We start from the raw sequence: 22281 nt of genomic DNA, 5'->3' as shown, positions 1-22281 counted from the left end.
AATCTCGTCTTCTTTTGCTTGCTGCGTTAGACCCGACGCCTCTATGTTTTGCTGGACTGTCTCGAGACTTTTTTTTAAGTCTTTTTTGATGATCTCAGGTTCCTGATAGTTACTCTTTGCCCAAGATTTGAGGGCCTGCCGAGTTTGCTTCAGCTTGGATTCCCAAATATAAGCTGGGGAACCCTCCACGTGCTGGGTCCACGCATGCATCACTGCATCTCTGGCTGCAGGGATTCGATTCCAGAGGGGAGAATATCTAAAAGGGAGGGGTCCCATCTGGCCATGATTGAGCAGAGTGAGAGTGATTGGGTAATGGTCTGAAGCGGAAATGTTGAGGATATCAGACTGACCGGAAGAGAAGGAGGAAAGAAAAGCAATGTTAATGAGGAAGCGGTCAAGCCTTTCCATTATGTTTCCTGCTCCAAGACGCCTGTTGCTCCATGTATATCTTCTGTTCTTAGGCTTTATATCCACTAATTCTTTCTCTTGCATAATATGCTCAAGCTTGCTTCTGAAAGGATCTGAGTTAAAATTTCCTCCTCTTTTCTCATTACTGTGCATGACCAGGTTTAGATCCCCGGCAAGAATGATATTGCTGTCCTGATCTTCTTCTATAGTTGTGTTCAAAGTATTCCAGCAAACTTCCTTTTCCCTGTGATGGTTTGGTGAATACACATTATAAATTTTAACCTCAGCTCCATTGTCCTTACTTTCCAGTTTAACACTGATCCAGTTCTGATGGATTTTGATGAGGCCGCAGTTCCATCTGCTGTTGTCCCACATTGTTAAAATGCCTCCCGATGCTCCTCTGGCTTCACTGGCACATCCACTATATTGTTTTTGTTGGGAAATGAGTCTGTTGATTTCTGACTGTTCTAGCTTTGTCTCTTGAATGAGAATAATTTCAGGCTTTTCACTTTGTATCAGCTCCCTAAGGGCTGCTTTCTTGGAGGGGTGCCCTAATCCCCTGCTATTCCAAGATAGCAGCTTCATCATGATTTACCTGGGATATGGAGAGGTGCCCGCCTCTCTTTGCCTTTATTGTTGTTTTCCTTATCCGAGTGTCCGAGGATGTAGGATTCAATAGGGGTCTGGGATCCCATTGCTATATCTTTCTGAGCATTTTCTTCTCTGTGCTGCTTTGCTGATTTCCTGCCAGGTCCATGCTTTTTTGGGATGTCGCTGGGCGCTCCATGATCCTTTGATGAACTTCTAGTGATTCTTATGGGGTTTGAATCAGGAGAGGGCTGAGAAGATTGAGGGGGAGAGGAGTGAGGCTGCGGATCAGATGAAGTGGGGTCCTGTTCGGGGTCTTCCTCAGAAAGAGAAGCAAAGGGATTGTTTGATGGGGGAATGGAGGGGTCCGAGCGTCGAGGGGGCGAGGAGGGGATGTGAGGATGGGGCTGCTGAGGGGATGAGGGTGGGTGCTGAGGCGGTGAATGAGGATGTGAAGGATGTGGCTGGGAAGGCCCAGGAATTTCAGTTTCTGCTTGCTTCAGGGGGGGGTTCGATTTTTTTCTCTTTACCGTTTCCCACTGTCCTTCTTGCTCTGTTGAATCTACATTTATAAGTTTTGGGCATCTATTAGCAAAATGTCCATATTCGTGACATACCTTGCACTTGAAGGGGATCTGCTCGTAGTCCAGCTGTTGGATATGGCACCAGTCGTCCACTTTCAGTTTGATTGCCTCCGGTAGTCCGCGACCCAGATCAACTTCCACGCATATTCGCGCACAGGCCTGCATGTTATCCTTGGGTTCACTTCGGTCTATGTATTTTCCGACCGCGTTCCCAATAGCTTTGACCGAATCATCTCCCCAGCAGTGAAGAGGAAGATGAGGGAGTCTGACCCAAACAGGAACAACACTTGGGATGTCCAGCTCGGGATCAAAGTCCGGGGTCCATTTGTTGAGGTAGAGACCTCTGGAATCCATGAAGTAAGGTCCGTTTCGAAAGATTAGATCCTTGTCCTCCTTGGTTTCAAAATGAAAGGTGAAGTATCCTCTGCCACAAAATCTTATAGCTATTTTCCCTTGGGTCTTGTCTGCCCAGTTACGCTCCACCCATCTTTGCACAGTTTTGGGTGAGGGCCATAACCCTGTGAATTGGCCGATTAATCCTTTCTCTGCAAGCGAGATGGCTGCCATGCGAGGAATAGTCGGAGGCAAGTGTACTTCCTGTAACACATCTAGTTTCTTTACGAACTTGGTTGCTGTAGGTCTTTGTCTTTGCTGAGGCAACGATTTCACCAGATTGGAAAAGGCCTGTTGCAAGTCCGGATCCCCTCCAGGAGGATCCATGGGACAGATCTAATGGCAGAGGCGCAGTCGCAGAAAGGAGCCAGGGGCCGAGAGCAGGCTCAGGCGCGCGCGCGCAGAGCTGCAGCTAGGTCAAAAAGTAATACAATATACTAATTATTCTATTCATTAAATACTAATATATATTAAAAACAAATAAACATTTCACATACAAAAGTAAAATTAATAATATTATATTAACATATATTAAATATTAAATGCTTAAATGAGTTATTATTATTAGCATTAAGGTTAAGGATTTTAATAATAATAATTTAAATTAATATATTAAACTCAACAATAAAAATTAACATAATTTATTCAAAAATCTTCAATTAAATATTACAAAATCAAGCCGACATTCAGCTGATCCTTAAATCTATTCTCCTCATAACTATTTATTTCCTTCAAATAAGCTCTTCTTATATTAGCATTCATAAAGTCCTGATGATGGATCCCGATTGGGATTTGAAACGTTGACGAAAAATGGTTCGTACTGTGGATTCTTCGGTAACTAAGTCAAAAGTTTTCCTCAATTCTGATGTACAACTTACTTTGATATTAACCCCTTCTCATTTCATTTGCAGAGAACACTCCCTTCTTTCTCTTTTCAATCATATTGCGGTGTTTTTGTTGGAAAGGAAAGGAGTTTTTCTCTCTGATTTTGGCTTAAATTTGAAGGAAGATGGAAGCATAGAAAGGGTTTATGGAAGGGTTTATAGAGTGAAGGATAGTTTTATGCAGAAATAGAAAGGATGCATCAAGGTTGACTAGTCTTTAATTACAAGTGTCAATTCAAAATCAAAAGAATTCAAAAATAAAATGTAACTTACAAAACTTTCCATTGGTTCCTTGATTGTAGAAGTATCTTTGTAGAAATAGGCTCCTTCTTTGTTGCTCTTGAGATGAAGTAGTCTTCTGAAGTAGTCCTCTTATGTAAATAGCTTTTCTTTGAGATGAAGTAGTATTTTTGAAGTAGCTCCTTTGGTTGTCACTTAAAATGTAACTTTTTTTCTTTTCAGAGGTCCCTTCTGACAAATTTTTGTTGTTGAATGTTCAGGTCCCTCTGAAATTGAATAGCTTGAATTTGAAGTAGCTTGAAGTAATTGATTTTTGATGATGATAAGCATACAAGATTTGAGGTGGACAGAATAACAAAAGTATAAATGCTTTTGTTTCTCTCTCCCCCTTGCTTATTTGGAGACTTGTCCTCAAGTCTGGAAATGGAGGAATAGAATGTGAAATTGATACATAAATTGAAAAGAAAGGAATTCATATTCACCAATTAACTTGGTTTTCAAATATGAATTCAGATTTGTTCTGTGCCAGAAATCTGGATTTTCACAGCCAAATCTTTATATTTATCTATATATATATATATATATATATATATATATATATATCTATATATATTGCAAATAAGGAAGGCATATGACTATGCTTTTCAAAAAATTTCATGTCTTCTTCTGTTGAAAGTTTCTTTAGAAAATCATCCTTATTTACTGGTTTATTGTACACTTTTAATCTATGTCCATTGACTAAGAATGATGTTGCAGTTTCGTCTATTGTTTTAATTCTCACTGATCCATTGTCAAAGGTTTCTTCTATTTCATATGGGCCTAGCCAATGAGTAGTAAATTTGGCTTTGAAATCTTTATATTTTGAATAAAAAAGAAGTACCGAGTCCCCTATATGAAAAATACTCTTCTTTAAATATGTCATGCCATTTATTTCTTTGTTGTTGCACTAATGATGTACGTTCTACAACCTGTTTTCTCATCTCATCTAATTCATTGAGTTGCATTATTCTTTGTTGTTGTGCTTTTGACAGGTCTAGTCCCAATTTTGCTGCAAGTTTGTATGTATGGATCTGTAATTCAATTCGTAACATAACTTCTTTTCCATATATAAGCTAATAGGTGCTAAATCCAGTCGTATTCTTCCATGTTATTCTATAAACCCGTAGTTCTTCATTCAGTTTATCTGACCAATCCTTCATGTGCATCTTCATTGTCTTTGTCATGATGTTCTCGAGGATTTTTTTTGTTGACTCCACTTGTCCATTCACCTAAGGTTGATATGCAATTGATTTCATGTGCTCAATTTTGTATTTCTCTGTAAGATCTCTAACAAGTTTGGAAGTAAACTGTGCTCCTTGATCTGTGACAATCTGTCTTGGAACTCCAAATCTTACAAATATCTCTTCAAAAAGAAAAGATAGCACTGCATTTTTTGTTGCCTTGGTCATTGATTTGGCCTCCACCCATTTTGTTACATAGTCAATACATATTAGGATGTACTTCTTACCATTAGAGGGTGGGTTGATAGGACCCACAAAGTCAAGAGCCCATTACTCAAATGGCTTTATAAGCACTTGTGGTTTCAATGGAATTTCAGCAAAAACTATAGGCTTGCCTATCCTTTGGCACTTGTCACACTTTTTAACATAAGTCTTTGAGTCTCTGAATATTGATGGCCAATAATAGCCTAGATTCAACACCTTGTATGTTGTTCTTTTCCCTGCAAAATGACCACCACATGGTTCATCATGACATGCTTTTAAAATATCAAAAATTTCATCTTCTCTTATGCATTTTCTAATTAAAAGATCAGGTCCAGTATAGAAAAGGTCTCCATTAACCCAACTATATCTAGGACTATCTCCAATTATATATATATATTTTAAATGAGAAGATAATTTTCCATATGATAGATAATTAGCTATGTCAACAAACCATGGGGGTTTGACTGTTATAGAAAATAAGTGCTCATCAGGAAAATTATCAGAAACAGGAACAATCTCACCAAGAAGATGAAGCCTTGACAGGAAATTTGCCACTTGATTGTCTTTTCCTAGTCGATCCAAAATAGTAACGTTAAACTCTTGCATTAATAACAACCATCTAGTGATTCTTCCATTAGTGATAGGTTTATTCATTAGATATTTTATGGATGAATGATCATTATGAATGAACACTTGATATCTTGTTATGTAATGTCTGAATTTATTTACTGCATACACAACAACTAACATTTCTTTTTCAGTTACTGTATAATTTAACTCAGTTGGAGTTAGATTTTTGCTGATGAAATAGATAACATAGTTAAATTGATTTTCCTTTTGACATAGTGATTCTCTTATTGCAGTATCTAATGCATCAATGGATATATGAAATGGTAATGACCAATTTGGTCCTTTGAGAATTGGTGCTATGGACAATTTCTGTTTGAGTTTTTCGAATGCATGTTGACAATCATTATTCCATTGAAATTTTGTGTCTTTTGTAAGCAGTTTAAATAATGGCAAAGCTATTTTACTGAAATTTTCAATAAATCTCCGATAATAACCTGCATAACCTAGAAAACTTGTTACTTCTTTTTGAGTTGTTGGTGGTGACAAGTTCACAATGATTTGTATTTTTGCTAGATCCACCTTTATTCCAGAAGATGAAATATGGTGTCCCAACACTATCCCTTCAGTTAGCATCATAAAACATTTCTCATTGCTGAGAGATAGATTTGTGTGTATACATCTTTGTAAATCTTTTTCCAAATTGTTTAAACAATAATAAAATGTGTTCCCATAAACAATAAAATCATTCATGTAAACCTCTACACATTCATTTATAAGATCATCATAGATGGCTAGGATTGCTCTTTGGAAAGTAGCAAGTGCATTACATAATCCAAAAGGTAACACATTGTAAGCATATGTACCCCATGGACAATTAAATGTAGTTTTTTCTTAATCCTCTAATGCTATCTTGATTTGATTATAACCGCTAAATCCATCAAGAAAAGAAAAAAACTTTTTCCCTGGTAATGAATTTAGTACTTGACCGATGAATGGTAGTGGGAAATGATCTTTAAGTGTTGCTTCATTCAATTCCCTATATTCTACACATATTCTCCATTTTCCATTTTTCTTAGGAACCACAACTAAGGGAGAAACCCATTGAGTATCAGAGATGGGGTAGATAAATCCTACCTATAATAGTTTCTACAATTCTTCTTTTACTATCTCCTTCATCTTTGGATTCATTCTTCTTTGTGGTTGTCTTACAGGTTTGATACTTTCTAGTGGATACATGTTTTTGGATGAATTCCCTATATATCTGTATAACCCCAAACAAAAGATTTTGAGTATTTCTTTAATAGCACAATTACTTATTCTTCTTGTGATGATTGTAAATTGTTACCAATGTTAAGATTCTTTCCGGGGCTGATTTGAATCACTTTACTTTGAGAATTTGTAATTGAGTTAACAGGAAAATTGCTTCAAATGATGTTTGCAATGAATTAATAGTCCAAGCTCCCTGAAAAAATTGATCTAACAATTGAGTTGCAACTTTTATATTGGATGGTTCTTAGCTGCTTTGAAATATCAGGTTCTGAAATGAAGAGATCTATTAGGTCCTTATTATCCTCTTTTATAAAATCGAAAGCTTGATTAATGCTTAGAATAGGTTGAATTTCTTCTTTTTGTTCATCAGGCCAAGATAATAAAGAAGGAGATTGAGCAAGAGGATAGAGTGTTATGTGCTTTCTTTCATTTCCATGTGATATGATCATACATCCTGATCTCCAACTAGTAAAGGCATCAATTGTGGCTAACTAAGGTCTTCCAAGAATTAAGGGATGACCTCCTAAGTTTGATTTTGGTTGTAGGACTAGGAAGTCTATAGGATATTCCCAAGAATCCAAAGAAACAATGATATATTCAAGTACTCCTTCTGGCACTACTTTGGATCTATCAGCTAGTTCCAAAATTGTAGTGGTCGGTCGGATATTTGGTAAGTTCAAACATTTCATGGTTTCTGTTGTCATGATATTGATAGCAGCTCCTAAGTCAATTAGAGTTTTAGAAATTGAAAATTTGTTGATTGAAATAACCTCATATTGATGATGCGAAATCCAAACCCGGGATAGGACTACCACATTCCACCCGACCATAGAAAGGTTGAGCCAAATCTCTCTACATCCATTCACCCTAGTGCCATATTCCAAACGTGAATGTGGGATCTCATAAAACACATCAATCCAAAACTATCGAGGGCTTCTAGAGTCCAACCACCTCAACCCATCAAACAATGATTCCACCTCATGGTCAGACATCACAAAATCATCATCATATTGGTCTCTACCCAAGCCTTCCAGGGCTCCATAGCGTTTGTTCCAAGCAAGGCTTCCAGGACTAGTAACTCAACCCACAGTGGTCGCCGGGCTTCCAGGACTAGTAATTCAACCCACCAAGGGCTACCAGAGCATTTTTCCAACCAAGGCTTCCAAGACTAGTAACTCAATCCAAGTTGTTACAGGGCTTCCAGAGCGTTTGTCCAACTAGGGCTTCCAAGAACTAGTAACTCAACCCAAGCTAAGGAAACATGAGAACCAACTAGAAAACAAAGAAACAAATCCATGACACCATGGCTATCCAGGAAATGGAAAGCATAGGCAAATCCACTATCAATCAAGGTAATCCTCCATGCTTATGATAGGTCATGACCAATAATCCACATGCATATGCCATGCATGCCAAAACTAGTGAGGAAAGCATACATGCAACTCGGTACCTGCAAGCCAAATCCATTGTACTTGATGATCCCGATGTCTTCTTGCGCTTTCTTGCTCTTCCTTTGCCTTCTTGCTCCAAAACTCCAAGTATGCCACACTATCCAAGAGTGCTCCAAGAAACTCTAAGTGTCCAAGAATGGGAGGGAGAGAGAGAATAGAGAGAGAGAGCTCCAAAACCAAACTGAAAAAAGTTTGTGAATTGATCCTCAGAAGCCTTTTTATTAATGAGGCCTCTATTTTCTTCATTTTCCATTATTTTCCTTCATTTTCCTCCTCACATGAAACTTGTGATCTTTCACCTCCCTTTTCTCCTAATTTCCATTATTTTCATAAATAAATGTGCCAAAAATGCCATTTTGCCTTTCCAAAGCCTTAGCCATTGCTTTTGCCAATTTATTTAGCTATATTAACCAAAATGAACACCCACACTAGGATGTCTTGCCCAACATTCATCTTGGAATAAGTGTCCCATCAACCATGGCTATTATTTTGCATTTATTGCTTTTATTACATGGAATTTTCACTAGGGTTGTTACACACAGGCTGCTTTAAGAACAATAGCATAGAGAATTCAGTATATGAAATTTTAAAGTTAAATTTTAAAATAATGATTCACCCCCTGTCCCCGCTCTCAGTTTTTTTTCCCAAGAATTGGTATCAGAGCAAGTCCCTTAGGAGAAGCTTGATCGCTTAAAGGGAGATCCATTAAGATGAATAGTCAAGAAGGAACATTTTCTATTAAGCCACCTTTATTTAATAGAACTAACTTTTTATTTTGGAAAGTCATAATGAGAGTATATTTGCAAGCACTTCGCGTTGATGTATGGAAATTGTAGAAGGTGGGTATCAATACCCAACCTCCATTCCCACAGATGATGCAAGGAAGAAACAATATGAGACAAATGTAAAGGTAGTCAATGCTATTTTAGGAAGCTTGGATGAATTAGAATTTGTGAAGGTCATGTAGCTGAATACCACAAAGGCTATATGGGACAATATTGTTCAAAGCTATGAAGGTGACACTAAGGTAAAAAGCGCTAAAATTCAAACATTTAGAATTCAATATGAAACTCCGAGAAGGCATTATGATGAAAGTATTGCAAGATTTTTCCTTAGTGTAGATGAGATCGTTATCTGGATGAAAAATATTGGTGATGAAATAAAGGATTCTACTATTGTTGAGAAAATTTTAAGATCTCTAACCTCAAAATTCGAGTCCAAAATCTCTTCCATTGAAGAGATGCAGGATTTGAATAATCTCAATATTGAATAGCTCCATGGGATTTTAACAACCTTTGAAATGAGAAAAGGGGGTCCATCAGATATCAAAGAAGTTTCATTCAAATCTACATACAAAGGAAAGGAAAAGGAAGAGCCTAAGTAAACAGGTTATCTTTCAAACAAAGAAGAAACAAACTTTGTGAAGAAACTTCAGGTAGGAACTGGCAAGTTTAGAGGTAAGCTTCCTTTTAAATATTCTTCCTCGGAAAGAGTAGGTCACTATGCTGTTAAATGTCCTTATAAACAAAATCATGAGAAAGGGAAGAATTTTCTGAAAGGAAATGTTAAAAAAGGTTTTGGTAGCAAGAAAAGATTTTATACTCATGAAGATGATGAATATTCTTCCAACAATGAGGATGTTGAATCTGATCAAGATTATCAGTTTCTTATGGCATTTGAAGAAAAATGTGTGGATGAATTTGATGATGTTTTTATGGGGCCTATAGAAGAAAAGGAAATCTGTATGTATAAGGAAAATACTCTCGTTGAAGAAATAACTCAGCTAAAAATCTATTTAGAAGAATCTAAATTAGCTGAAGAAGTTTTGAAGAAACGAGTTCTAGAAAAGGAAAGGCACTGTGAAAATTAGAACTTGAAATAATGGGTTTAAGAAAGGAACTTGAGAAAATAAAGGCTCTAAATTTTAGATTCGATAAAGGATCTGAGACTTTAGAAGAAATCATCAAATTACATCTCTCTCCTTTAATCAAGACAGGTCTTGGATACAATTCAAATGGTGAAACATCAAAATCCTATGAAATCTTCTGAAACATGTACATGAAGCTACGTTAATGTAGTAAAAGGAAGCAATCATCAAAATTGTAGCCCTCGGCAAAAGAATGAAGGATCAAATCCTTCTCATGCAAAACAACCTTACCATAATCAAAGGGAAAGCTACTAAAGAAGGTATTATACTCCCAACTATTCCTACTTCAATGGTCAATTCTTCACTTGTCACAATTTTGGTCACAAAGGTATTAATTGTGTTGCTTATAAAACTATTATGACTAGAGAAGCAAGAAAACAAAGAATGAGATCGGGTTAAAGAAATATTCTTATAATGTTTTCTCACCTCTTCAGAATGAAATTTAATGTTCCATTTGTAATAAATTTGGTCATGAATAAAATGAATGCAGAAGCAAAATAAATCCATCTTATCAGCATGAACAAAAGACAATACCACCCAAGGTATGGAAAAAGGAAATTATTGCCTATAAAAATTGTGGTCTAACTTTGTATGCATGAGACCAAGAGAATATTTGGTACATTGACAACAAATGTTCAAAGCATATGACAGGTGATGGATATAATTTTATTTCTTTTAATGAAATAAAGAAAGAAAAGAATGTAACTTTTGGTAATAACTCACCGATTGCTATAAGAGGGAAAGGAATTGTGCTTTTAAAGAAAAAGGTCAAGGTTGGAAATGTGTTATTTGTTGATGGATTAAGACATAACTTGTTAAGTGTTAGTCAAATGTGTGGACAAGGGCATGAAGTTATTTTCAGATCAAAGAATTGCGTGCTAAGAAATCTAGATACAGTTAAGGTCATAATAAAAGGAACAAGAACTCCAGGCAATGTCCATGTCTTAGAAGGCAGCCAATAACATTGTTATTTAATTAAATGTGAAGAAAGTTGGCTTTGTCACAAAAGGTTGGGGCACCTTAGCTTTTCTAAATTATACAAATCAAGCAGAATGTGAGTAGGCTGTGACTTCTCCAACATCTCTCCACATGAAAATAACATCTACAATTTGTGTCAATTTTGTAAGCAAACCAGAGTTCAATTTAAAGCTAAAGAAGGTAATTCAAGTAAGCCACTTGAACTTATTCATACTGATTTATGTGGTCCTATGAGAAAGAAGTCTCCTCATGGTGAACAATACTTGATATTATTCATTGATGATTTTACTAGAATGTGTTAGATTGGCTTACTAAAATATAAAAATGAGGTATTTGATCAATTTAAAGAATTCAAGGCTTCAATAGAAAATGAGTTAGATATGAAAATCAAATTTCTTAGATCTAATAGAGAAGGAGAGTTTATATTAGATGATTTCTTCAATTTTTGTGAACAACATGGTATCAAAAGACAATTTTCCATAGCTAAAACTCCTTAACAAATTGGAGTGGTAGAAAGAATGAACAAGATAGTCCAACAAATGGCACAGGCCACGCTTGATGAGTCAGGAACACCTCACACCTTTTGGGGAGAAGAAACACATACAACTGTAGATATACTTAACAAAGCTCATGTTCGAGTGAGCAATGATAAAACTCCACATGAACTTTGTCTTGGTAAGCTTGCAACTATTAAACACTTTCGAATTTTTGGAATCAAATGTTAGATAAAGAAAAATGATGATAATATTGGAAAGTTTGAATCTAGAGATGATGAAGGAATCCTCCTTGGATATTCTTCTAGAAGCAAGGGATATAAATGTTATAACAAAAGGCTTCAAAAGATTGTTGAATGCATTGATGTTGTGATTAACGAAGCATCCACAAGTACCAAAAGGGAAGCACCAACAGATGATGATCCTCTACCTACTACAAGGCAAAAGGTTGTAGGAGAAGGAAATATAGAAGCAACAGAAGAAGGAAATGAAAATACAAATACATAATAAAACTCACCTGTTATCGCCTAGATTGACCTCAGGTTGAAGGGAGGCAATTCTAGGGTATCCACAAACCAAGCTTAACCTGGTAGCTAGCCCTACTAGGTCGGGAGAGGGCTCTCTCCTTATGAATCTCAATCGAGATGACTGGATCAAGAACAAGATTTTATGCTAGGTATAGTAGCTCAAAGGATTTTGATTGAATTTGTTGGATTTGTTGGATCAGATGGAGCTGGGCAGTTTAGGTCTGGGAAATTAGGTCAGAATGCAGGGTGTTCTATGGGGAAAGGTAGGTATAGGCTTTAGCACTTGAAATTAAGTGAGGTGAGGTGTCTAAGACCAGTGAGGAGCTGAGGAGGGCATGTGGAAATCATGGATCCTTCTCAAACAACAAAAAACATAGAATATTGAATGATTTCCCAAGGTAGAGCACTGCAAACAATGGATTCTACCTATCTATCTTGATATCATTCAATTAGAAGTAGTGAAATAGATGATGGCATACATAAAATATGTAAACAACTGATAAAAAAAGAAGAAACTATGCTAAAACACCATACCACAGGGATCCCATAAAAATAGTTGCAATTCCTATTAATTTCCTTGCCAAACTACTTACAATGGTATATAATTAAGCTCAGAGCATCCAAATGAGTCAAACTCTTGCAAATGAGAAAGAAAATACATAATATATACAAAAAAACCACTCATCCTGACCATCGGGGGTCGAATCCATGAGAAGAGGGGTGGTTTCAACCATTTCCAAACAAGAACCAGGAATATAGGCAGTCAAACAACTTGCCTCTATAAGTAGGGAAATTTATTCATTTGCTCCAAAACCACCTCTAACAAATGAATCTACCCTCTAACATTATTTTACTATCACAATTATATACCATGTCATCAATTACATCAGTAAAAACAACCATGAGGAGAGAGGAATCAGATTCCAGTCAAAACAGGGGAAATTTTGATTTTCTGGGCAAAATGGTCAAAAGTGCAGCACCACTAGCCAAAAGCGCAACGCCACTTTCAGCTCACTTCCCCTTAGCCAAATTGAGCCCATGATAGCTCATTGGAAGGTCTTCTAGTCTAGTTTCTGGAACAATTGGAATTTTGAATTTGGAGGTTATTTGCCCCCTCAAAACTTGAATCTCCCAAGACTACTTCTCTGTGTCCAAAAAGAGGCAGAGAGGTCATTTTTTAGTAGTTTTTGGACCTTTTGGTGGACCAGATCTGCTCCAAAACTTTTGAAACTTTCCAGGGTGTATGTTCTCATCCTCCTGAATCCAAATATGCAAAACTTTTCTCCATCTGATGCTCCAGGAAAAAGCGCAGTGCCACCGAGCAAAATTTCTGTGTTTAAAATTACAAAATTGCAAGAATGCAAAAACTTTCCAAAATTTGCCCAATTTTGGCATGGGACACCACCATCAGCTGCTTTGATGAGATAGGGAGGCTTCAGCCAATATTTCCAACCTATATTTCTCTTTCTTACCCTCTAAGGCTCTCCTCAACCTAGCTTTTAGCTTCCTAATCCTCGTATCGCAGATTTTGTTGCGGGTCATGTAATGGTAGGCCATGTGTCAGAGCATTTTCTTATCCCGGTTGGATTTCTCAATTAGTCTTTCAAGATGTATGTTGACCCTTTCAAGCCATGTTTCCCTATCATTTTAAATCTCTTGCTCAATAGGAGTAAACTTGACATGAGCCTCTTTAGCCATTTGCCTGTTTGCTTTGATCGTTTGCAGCTCCATGAGGACTTGCTTATCACTCAATTGTTTGTTTTCCTGTTCTAGATATTTGATGATGAACTTGGCTCTCTCCAAATTGTCCGCCAGAGCTTGTATTTGATCTTCCCTCTCTTGAAAGATAATGTCCTTGACAGTTTCTTCATCCTGAGCTTCCAAGTCAATGATGTCAACTCCATGATGAGTAAAGTGTTGTTGTGGCTCCTCATGCTCAATAAGGTCAAAATCTCTTTCCTCCTCATCACCAAGATCTTCCTCTTGCACCTTTTCCTTGCCTTTGCTCAACCGCTCAACTTGTACTTGTTTTTTTGATGACGAAGGCAAAGCCCCTTCCACACCTTGTGGAGCAAACATTTGCCTGTGGACTTATGACGAAGGCAAGGCCCCTTCCACACCTTGCGGAGCAAACACTTGCCTGGCAGCTGCAAAAAGTCTCCTTGTGCCTCTTTGATATGTTAAATACACTGGCACCTCAACAGTTTTGGTTTCCTTGGCTTTTTCCCTTATTTCTCCATGGCTAGAAGGTCCACCTTCTTCATGATGCACTTGTGAGAAGATTTGTGGGCCTTTGAACATCTCATGAGCAATGAAAGTCTCCCATGGAATGTTAAGAAGGCTAAGCTGGTGTAGAACAATGATTTTAATCAAAGAGTAATGATAAATGCTGTTCAACTGCTGGGGGTATGATTTCGTTTGTACAATATGTGCCATTTTCTTGAAGTTTCTAAACATGAAGTAAGGGAGATTCAACATCTTTACTCTAGTGAAATGCATGAGGAGTCTAATATGATAGGCATACAACCGAGAGAATCTACCTTCACAAGTGAAGTACTTGATAATAATCCTCATCAAAGGAACATACCTGTTTTCCAAAAACTTAAAGGGGAATAACCTCTTCACTTGATTTCTGTATTTAGCCTTCATATAGGGCTCGTAGTAATCCTCATCAAGATCACGACCGTTGTACCATTTTTCACCCACATTAGGAATTCTAGAGGCCTCTGAAATGATAGCTGGTGATATTGTAAAGGTTACTTCGGCAAGTTTCACCTCGTCGTTATGTAGATGAGTCGCAAAAAGTCTGGCCAACTCATGGTGAAACTGATCTCTTTCCACCATTTCACAAAATTCAAAACATGCTTGATGCCTTAAACAAGAAACTGCAAGTGGGCAGGCCTATAATTCCCTCGAGCTAGTGGGCTCCTCTCTAATGATTTTTCCTCCTTTATGGGGCTTCCTCTGTTGTCTATGTCTCTCCATGGAGCTGTCACTAAGTGTCTCTTCCTCATACTCATAATCATTGTCTCTTTCCATTGTTTTCCTTTGGCTTTGAACAATATGGTTAGATATGAATAGTTGTGGATAATTGATGTGGAGGAATGGAATGGGCAGAGTGTATGGATGAGGGGGTTTGGAAAATGTGTGTGTGAATAGGGTTTAGGGAGAATGTATGAGTGGAGTTTAGGGAAAAATAAAAAGTGGATAGAGTAAGAAAACAATAGTAGAGTGAGGATTTCAATTCATGAGACAATTTGTAGGAAAACTAGGGTTTTGATTTTGGGGGTGAAAAATCACAAAAACTTGATGTAAAAACCCTAAACCACAAGATATTTTGATGTACTTACTTGTAAAAGAGGTAAACTTGGCAATTTGAGGTGAAATTGGCGTTTTGAGGTGATTTGGGGCTCTGCTGGGCAAAGCGCAGCGCCACCTACAGGAGCGCAGTGTCGGCCTGAAAGCGCAACGCCCTTGTATTTTTACACTGCGAAAACTTGCTAGAAGCACAACACCTGGTTGAAAGCGCAGCGCCACCTCTCAAAAGTGCAGCGCCGCTCCAAAACTCCAAAAACGCAACGCTTTGCTCTGTTTGCTCAATAACACTTGAAAATCGACCTTTGCTCTCTTCTTGGCTCTTTAATCTTCAATAATGACACAATGGGATGAAAAATAGGAGGATGGTTTTATACAATTTCACCTTTCAATTTTTTGTTTGTGAAAACCCACTTTTATAATGTCTATTTCTCTTTTACAATGCTCTATTTTTCATGCTTGTTTTCTTTTGCTTGGCAAGTGAACTGATGCTCAAAATCACTTGATTTTTGCAGTGGCAGGTACTTGGTAGCATCACAAGCTTTAGGAGCAAATGGGGAACAGATATTACATATAGAAACAATAAAACTACATCATGGAGAAAGATAAAAAACATAATACTATGTTTTCACCTCAAAACAAGTTTTGAGGTGAGAACTACATTAAGCTTTTAAAATAACAAATTATGACTTTACCCATCATTATTGGCCTCCTCATGTGCTTGCTAACCATTATTAACATATAATCACTTAATTTGACCATGGAGGAAACCCTAAGACCTAATGAGACCAAACCCTAGGATTTGATGAAATGGACTGCAAAATGAACATGAATCATGACTGAAAGTATGAAAGAAGATCAACAAGTACATATCATGAGGGAAAAACTGAAGTAAACCCTACCATCAGTGGATCCATTACCTAATGGAATGCAACCTCATCAGAATGAGACTCCTACTATGAAATGCAAAAGAGCAGATTTTTGATCACTAATGGCAGTGTGAAACACTGAAAATAACATCACCATTAAGGTATGTTCAGAAAAATCATCTTGAATCTCAAATTATAGGTGAAAAGGAAGCAGTAATACAAACTAGAAGAACTCTTGTTGGAGCTTCTAGTCACTTGGCCTTACTGTCTACAATTGAACCTCAAAATGTGAATCAAGCAAGAAAATATGAATGTGGGGTTAAGGAAATGAATGAAGAAGTTGATCAAATAGAAAAGAACCATACATTGGAACTAGTACCAAGGCCTCATGATAAAAATGTAATTGGGAAAAAATGGGTATTCAAGAACAAACTAAATGAAAATGGAGAACTAATCTGAAACAAAGCAAGACTTGTATGCAAAGGCTATGCTCAGTAGGAAGGGGTAGACTTTGAAGAAACATTTCCACCAGTATCTACACTTGAAGCCATAAGAATGTTTCTTGCATTTCCAAGATTTCATTGTTAGAAATAATACTGAGAGGGGGGTTAATTAGTATTATCAGATCAATAATTTTATTTCTCAAACATATTTATATACGCTACTTCAGTGAAGTGAACTAGCGTGTATACACAACTGTGATTAGAGAAACCAACATATATCCAGAGAACTTGTGATTTAGACAATTTATCATGTGTTGATCTTAAACCAGTACATCAGTAAATTATTAGACAGTGTAGTAAAAGCAACATAAAGCATCACACATAAGCAACACACATGAACACCAAGATTTAAGGTGGAAACCCAATGTGGGTGAAAACCACCTGTTGCTATCGTCTCTGTCTTCTTTTAATAATAAGAAAATATGTTTACAATCTTGTACTAGTGCAGACTCATACCAGTACACAGGGTTCTACCTGCAGAAGGTTACAACTTTCTCTCATTCTCCAGCTTCTACTGGAAGGGAGCTACAACCCCCTAGCTCTTGTACTAGCCAATATGTTTACTAGTATGTAGGTGCCAGCCTACAGAAAACTCCACTCTTCCACTAGGGACCACGTTTCATGAATTTTCAGACTAGATGCTTCTGACACATATCAAGACGTATGAATACCTTGACTCATCAATAACCCATCAGAAATTTAGAAACTCAAACTTCATCAACCAACATGTAGTTAATATGAAAAAATCAAATCATTGTCACCAGAACGCTGTGATGAAACTAGTTGTAACCTCAGAAACCATGCATCAGATTGTATACACTACTTGGCTGAACCCAAACTACGTGTATACACTACTTCCATTAATCAAACCCGCGTAGACCTCCAAAGCTACTACAAACATAAACTTTTGAATCAAGTCTGTACCAACCAACAATATACTGAACATCTACTGTCAACTTACGGAGCTTTACACAAGCAACATCAGAGATCACTTATTCTCACTTATACAATCAATCTATCAAATATCAAACTTCTTATTCATTCAGTTTTACATTCAGATCTAAGAAGACTTCATTGACAGACAACAGTAAAATAGTAGCACTGATCTAATAGATCAGTCATCCTTGAACATCAAGATTTTCTTTTGCATACGCTACTTGGAAGAGTCGAACCAACGTGTATACGCACCTTCACCAAAGTGAACCAGCATATAGATCTGCAAATACTTACTTCATAACTTCGTTGCACCTTCGGACTTCAGACATACCCAAATCAGAACATTTACAGTGTAAATCATGCGTTAGCATTCAGATCTAGACTATCTATGATCAAACCATATAATAATAATTAATTTTAGGTCTCATGATCCTAATCCATCATTAGATCTTATCCCCATCAACGCTAAGGTTCATCCTTAGTTCAGATCAAGCAAAGCACCATAAACCCATAACATGCCTATTTTATTTTAATCTCACTCTTCATAAGATATTCATTGCTTGCACACTTGGCCTAATGATCTTCTCCTCCTTATATAGTTTTAGGCCTTTCTCAATACCTTGGGCCAAATACCTGGGACCAAATACATCGAACCAATACTTTGGACCAAATACCTTGGGCCATATACCTCTGACCAATACCTTGGACCAAAACCTTGATTTTCCATCCCATACACGCTTTTCCTTCTATGAAAGTGTGTGTATACGTATACGTGCTTTTTGTTCTATGGACCAGCATGTATACGTTGTTTTGACGAAGTGGACCTGCATATACTTCTTAAACTGCTTTACATCAACCTTTTCCCTTACGTTCTTTATTCTGATCAGTAGACCTTAGTTCCATCTTCCTGTTCTTCTGTACCAATGCCCTGTTACCTCTGAATAGACCTGTTACACTGTAAGTTTTCATATTACTTCTGAAATGATTCCTTTGAACTGCCCTGCATTTTGTCACATCTATAAATACAACTGCCATGCATTCTGTTACATCTGATATCTCTCCTGTAGATTCATCTCGTTACCATATACAAGTGAGTTGTTTTGCTACAATTGGGTTGCCATCAAGTACAACACATACATCATAATGCCAACAATATCCCCCTTTGGACTTGATGGTAACCATGTTGGTGTTGATTACTGCATGCTGTAGAAACTGTTAGAGATAATAACCAACACCAAAATACTCTCCCCCTTTGAAATCAAGGGCAAAGGGTAGACCAAGATATTCTACCCCTTTGATATCAAGGGAAAAGTTGTGACCAAAGTGAAGGCTTTTCATATCTGAACAACTGAATATAAACTTTGATCATGCTCCCCCTAGGCACACGCTGAATTCGCTGATGCTGTGATGCACTAAACCGTCCATGTTCCCCTTGAGCACATGCAGAGTCTGCAAATATATTTTTCAAAAGAATAGCATGACTCTATAACTCACTTATGTGAGTTTGACCTTCCTATCACCAATGACTCATACATACATCAATCTCCCAACCAAGTGGGGATATACCAAATTTGACTCATCCACCCAACCAAGTGGGGATATACCAATTGTTTATACATGATAGAAATACAATAAATATTACATCATCCATCCCATGCAAAGTGGGGATACAAATTACATCATTTGTCCAATAGGACTCATTCAAATGTATGAGAAGTCATATCACACCCTAGACTTTTACATGAATTAAGCAACAAATGGTATAAATATCTGAAGCCATAGCTGGACTCAACAACCATAATGCCAACAATGCAGAATGCGTGTGAAGGCTAATGCTCCCCCTGAACCTGTGCTACCTGTGCATTGTTAACAAGTCATTAATCAAGGCATCTTTGTCAGTCTGATAAAAATTAATGAACAAAACATATCGTTAGACTGTAATCATCAACATTAGACAGAGCACCCATATCAAAGTCTGACCCACTATTTTTCCTGTCAGAAAAAACATATACGCTTCTTCAGCCACAGAAACCCGCGTGTATACGCGACTATACTTCATGAAACCCGCGTATAATAACCTTCCTCTGAAAAACTAGATTTAACAACAGGATGATGCAACAACTACTCCCAGCTTTTGTCTGAGATATTCAAATGTTTCTCTGGGCAGTGGTTTAGTGAATATATCAGCAACCTGTTCTTTGGAGGGGACATACTCCAATTTGACCTTTTGTTCAAGCACTTGTTCTCGTAGAAAATGGTACTTGATGGGTATGTGCTTGGTCTTGGAGTGTAGGACTGGATTCTTTGAAATACTGATGGCACTTGTATTATCACATATAATGGAGATGGGTGGAGTACATGTGATTTGAATGTCTTGCAAAGTTTGCATCATCCAAAGTAGTTGGGTGTAGGAAGATGCAACAGCCACATATTTTTCTTAAGCTGTAGATAAAGCAATTGAAATTTGTTTCTTGCTGAACCAAGACACTAACCTAGAACCCATATAGAATGTACCACAACTAGTGCTTTTTCTATAATCAACACTTCCTGCCCAATCTGCATTAGTATATGCATGAAGAGTGAGATCTGCATCTCTAGGATACCATAGTCTAAAGTCCTGAGTTCCTTGAAGATATTTGAAAATTATTTTGGCTGCTTGAAGGTGTGATTGATTCCTTTGGATTTGCTTGGAATATTCCAACTATTCCTACTGCATGCATGATGTCAGGTTGGGTACCTGTTAGATAAAGCAGACTGCCAATCATGGATCTGTAAGTTGGTTGATGTACTGCTGCTGAGTCATCATTTGAGCTGAGACTGCATCCTGTTACCATCGGAGTACATACAGGTTTAGAATCTTCCATTCCGTACTTTTTCAAGGTTGGTTGATGTATCGTTGCTAATTCATCATTTGAGCTGAGACTGCATCCTGTTACCATTGGAGTACATATAGGTTTAGAATGTTCCATTCCATACTTTTTCAAGGTCTGCTTGAGATATTTGGTTTGTGAAAGAAAAATACCATTTTTAGTTTACTAAACTTGTAGACCAAGAAAATAGGTAAGTTCACCAACCAAGGACATTTCAAATTCTTGTTGCATTACTGAAGCAAAATTCTGACTCATGGATTCTTCATTGCTAACAAAAATGATATCATCAACGTAAACAATAATAATTAGCAATTTATCATTTTCAATCTTTGTATATAAATTTCTATCTGCAAAACCTTTTGTAAAACCTTATTGGTGTAGATATTTGTCAAGGTGGTAATACCAAGCCCTTGGAGCCTGTTTCAGACCATAGAGAGCCTTTTTGAGTCTGCATACAAGTTTTGCATCATTTCCAGGAATGAATCCTTCAGGTTGTTCAATATAAACTTCTTCTTCTAAATATCCATTAAGGAAGGCTAATTTTACATCCATTTTGTATACTTTGAATTTCCGAAAACTAGAAAGAGCAAGAAACATTCTTATGGCTTCAAGTCTGGCAACAGGTGCAAAAGTTTCTTCAAAATCTATACCTTCTTGTTGAGAATACCATTTACAAACAAGTCTGGCCTTGTTTCTAATGACTTCTCCATCTTCATTCAACTTGTTCTTGAATATCCATTTGGTTCCTATAATATTTTTATCATGAGGTCTAGGAACTAATTCCCAAGTGTCATTTTTTTCAATTTGCTCAAGTTCTTCATCCATTGCCTTGACCCAACATTCATCTTTGCATGCTTCATTTACATTTTTAGGTTTGGTGGAGGATAGTAATGCTAGATAGCTTGAGGTCCCTGTAATAGTTCTTCTTGTCTGTACACCGGCCTCCTTTTCTCCTAAAATTTGAGTTTCTAGATGATTTTTCTGAACATACCTGGACGGAGTCTTTTCTTCTACCATTATATATTCTTCTGGTGCTTCATTGGTTTCTTCTTCGATATAATTTTGATTTGATGTGGGAAATTAATCCCCATCTTCCTCATTGTCATAATCTTTTGTTGATTTTATCTGTTTTGGATTTCTGCATGCTTCATCAACTACAATATCAATGCTTTCAACACTTTTCCCAAGTCTTTTATTATAACATTTATATCCTTTACTTCTGGAAGAATAACCAAGAAGAATCCCTTCATCTGCTCGGGGTTCAAACATACCAAGTTTTTCATCAGTCCTTTTGATAAAACATTTGCTTCCAAAAACTTTAAAATATTTTACAGTAGGAGTCTTACCATACCAAAGTTCATGTGAAGTCTGAGTGCTATTTACCCGAACATTTGCTTTGTTGAGAATAGTCACAGCAGCAAATGCAACTTCACCCCAGAAGGTTGCCGGAGTTCTAGCTTCATCTAGCATAGCTCAAGCCATTTGTTGAATTTTTCTGTTCATCCTTTCTACCACACCATTTTGTTGAGGAGTTCTTGCGATGGAGAATTGCCTTTTTATTCCATGTTGCTCACAAAAGTCAAAGAATTCATCTGATATAAATTCCCCTCCTCGATCAGATCAGAGGCATTTGATTTTTCGATCTGATTCATTTTCAACCAAAGCTTTAAAGGCTTGGAACTTTTCAAATGCTTCATCTTTATGCTTTAGAAGACCTATCCAACACATTATGGAAAAATCATCAATGAACAAAATAAAGTATTCTTCTCCATGAGGTGAATTTTTCCTTGGTCCACATAAATCAGTATGGATAAGTTCAAGAGGCTCACTAGCTAACCCTTCATTTTACATGAAGTGAACTCTGGTTTGCTTACCGATTTGACATGGTTTGCATATTGTATTTTCTGGGATGCTGATATTTGGAAGATCACGAACAACCTTGAGTCTGCATGCTTTTCTTATTTAAGAAAAGCTTAGATGTCCCAATCTTC

Source organism: Pinus tabuliformis, chromosome 1_1 (genome assembly GCF_031772625.1).
Source record: "Pinus tabuliformis cultivar Carrire ecotype Pingquan chromosome 1_1, CPIR1, whole genome shotgun sequence".
In the NCBI taxonomy this organism is placed as follows: domain Eukaryota; kingdom Viridiplantae; phylum Streptophyta; class Pinopsida; order Pinales; family Pinaceae; genus Pinus; species Pinus tabuliformis.
This window is presented reverse-complemented; position numbering follows the sequence as displayed.